The sequence below is a fragment of the Arachis stenosperma genome, chromosome 9 (genome assembly GCF_014773155.1).
Source record: "Arachis stenosperma cultivar V10309 chromosome 9, arast.V10309.gnm1.PFL2, whole genome shotgun sequence".
NCBI classification, from domain to species: Eukaryota; Viridiplantae; Streptophyta; class Magnoliopsida; order Fabales; family Fabaceae; genus Arachis; species Arachis stenosperma.
The window spans coordinates 65,424,681-65,427,863 of NC_080385.1; the positions used below are offsets into that span (position 1 = coordinate 65,424,681).

The 3,183-nt window shown below is 39.2% G+C and overlaps 1 non-coding gene across 1 annotated transcript; it reads left to right on the forward strand.

The window, feature by feature from the left end:
• Positions 1 to 219: 219 nt before the first annotated feature.
• On the forward strand, positions 220 to 327 carry LOC130952760 (small nucleolar RNA R71). Its single transcript, XR_009074937.1, has one exon. It is a non-coding gene; the product is annotated as a small nucleolar RNA R71 (small nucleolar RNA).
• Positions 328 to 3,183: the final 2,856 nt, after the last annotated feature.

Sequence of the window (3,183 nt, forward strand, 5' to 3'; positions counted from 1 at the left end):
GGCTAACAGTGCATCCATGTGGTTCAGCTCCATTACTCCTCTAGTGTTACTTCTTTCAGAGGCATAGAAGTAGTCGTTCTCAGCAACTGTTTCAATGACATCTATGGTTTCTTCAATGGTTTTCTTCTTGTTTAAAGACCCTCCTGATGAATGATCCACAGCCTTTTTTGACTCATAGGAAAGACCTTCATAGAAGATGTGAAGTTGAACCCACTCATTAAACATCTCTGGTGGGCATCTCCTTGTCAAGTCTTTGAATCTCTCCTATGCTTCATAAAGTATCTCACCATCTTGTTGTCTAAAAGTCTGCACCTCAGTTCTTAGCCTATTGATCCTTTGAGGAGTATAAAATTTTGCTAAATACTTGTTCACCACTTCTTCCCAATTAGTTAAGCTTTCCTTTGGGAAGGATTCAAGCCATTTGGATGCCTTGTCCCTGAGTGAAAAAGGGAACAAGAGCAGCCTATAGACATCTGGATGGACTCCATTGGACTTCACTGTGTCACAAATCCTCAAGAAGGTGGTCAAGTGTTGATTAGGATCTTCTTGAGCACCTCCTCCAAATGAATAATTATTCTGCACGAGGGTGATGAGCTGAGGTTTTAGCTCGAAATTGTTGGCATGTATGGTGGGCTTCTGAATGCTGCTTCCACAGTTTCCTGGATTAGGATTGATATAGGATCCTAAGACCCTCCTTTCTTCCCCAGCCCGGTTTGCATGGCCTTCTCTGGCATGATTATGAGCTTTTTCTTCATGATTGTTCTCCAAATTCTCTTCCATGTTGGGTTCAAAGTACTCTTCCTCTTCCTCAGCACCAATAATCCTTTTTCCTCTTGCCTCCCTTCTTAGTCTCCAAAGGGTTCTTTTAGGTTCTGAATCAAAGGATGTTGAGACTCCTTCTCTTCTCCCTGTCATACAACAAACATATTGCACAACAGGAGATATAGTGAAGACTATTCTTGTTAGAGTAATTGTTAGTGTGAGTGATGCAATTTATCAAATAGTTAGTGGGTTAGTGAGCTGAATTATGATCAACTAAGAAAAAGAAAACAGAAAATAGAGAGGGTATAGGGGATGAGAAAGAAATTAAAAATGAACTAAGGTAAATTGATTGAATAATAAAAAACAAATAATGAAATAATAATAAAAAATGCTCAATCTAGTGATCTTCTAACTTAATCATTGTTGATTCAAAATCAATCCCCGGCAACGGCGTCATAAACTTGATGCATGAAAACTTGTCTCTCAACAAGTTTCCCTTCGGCAAGTATACCGAATTATCGTCAAGTAAAACTCACAATAGAGTGAGGTCGAATCCCATAAGGATTGATTGGTCAAGCAACTTTAGTTAGAAGAATATGCTAGTTGAGCTAAACAGAATTGAGATTGATATGCAGAAATTTAAATGACTAGAACGTAAATACCAGAAATTAAAGTGCAGAATCTTAAATGGGGAGTTGGGGTAATGAGCAGGAAATTAAATGGCAGAAAGTAAATAGAATGGGTAAGATCAGAAATAGGGAGATCATTGGGTTTAGGAGACGTTGCATTCTCCGGATCAAGTTCATTCTCATCTCTTCCTCAATCAATGCATTCATTAATCTCCTTGGCAATCTTAAGTGATTGGATCTCAATTCCTTGGCAATCCAATCTCTCTAAGCTTGAACAATTGCCCAATTCCTTGATTTAATTGCTCATGGGAAGAGATGAAAGTGTGGTCACTGATTATACCACATGTATTTCCAAATCAAAGTGTTGGGAGGATTAAATGTCACAATATCCATCCAAACCCCAATTTGGTCCAACATGAGAAAGCATTTCTAGCATGATTTCCTCATCCCTTTTCCAATGTTCAAAAGAGATCCAATTATGGAGAGTTTCTTTTCCAAGACAATTAACCAATTGAATTAAGATCGAAAGCTTTCTAGTAAGATCAAGAGAAAAGAAAGAAGAAGAAGAATGAGAACTATAATTGATCCATCAAATTACAACAGAGCTCCCTAACCCAATGAAAGGGGTTTAGTTGTTCATAGCTCTAGGAATGAAAAATGGCAGAAAAGAAGAATCCATGCTAGAAGTACAGAAAAGTGAATATGCAGAGAGTAGTTCCCAAAAGTGCTAAGCTTCTCTCTAGTTCAAAACTACTCATATATATACTACTCCTCATGATCTTCTAGTGAGTTCTTCAAGTCTTGGATGTGGGCTCTGGACCTTGAGTTGAAGCAATTCTCATCTTTAGTGGGCCCAGCTTGCAGAGAAATATAAATTAGGCTTGGGCATTTAGTGAGAACGTTGAATACATTTTGGGTGCGAGAACGTTAGTGGCATTCACTTTTTCCACTAACGTTCCACCCTTATGTATCCACGTTAATTCCAACGTTAGAAATCTTAACGTGACTACTAACATTTCTTACTCAATCCTTGGCCAACGTTAATGGGACTCACTTTTCCCATTAACGTTGGCTTGTGCCCCTTTTCGCAAACGTTAATGGGAATCACTTTTCCCATTAACGTTGCTTGCCTCTTGCCCCTACGTTAGATCTCACGTTAGCTTGGCTAACGTAGCTCTTAACGTGGGTATCTATCACCTTCGAGAGCGTTAGTGACAATCACCTTTGTCACTAACGCTCCAATTGCCTTAAGTCCCTACGTTAGAACCCACGTTAACTAAGTTATGTGGCTCTTAATGTAGTAATGAAGCCATCTCCCAACGTTAGTGACAAAAGTGAGTGTCACTAACGTTGGTTCCTTGAACCTAACTCCACGTTAACTTTCACGTTAACAACCTTAGCGTGAGAGTTAACGCAGGCAATGCTAATGTTCCAACGTTAGTGACAAAAGTGAGTGTCACTAACGTTGGCATTGTTGATCCTCTTCCACATTAGAGTTCACATTAACTAAGTTAACGTGACTCTTAACGTGGGGCATTGCCTTGTTTCCCAACGTTAGTGGTGTTCACTTTTACCACTAACGTTGAGGAGAAACGTTATTGGAGTTCATGTTTCTCGTTAACGTAGAGTCCTCTTTTTCTTCTACGTTAAGTATCACGTTAACTTAGTTAACATGGCTCTTAACGTAAGCTATGAATAGCTTCGCAGGCGTTATTGGTGATCACTTTTCTCATTAACGTTGCAAGCTCTTTGCCATCCCACGTTAGTAGTCACGTTAACAAAATTAATGTGA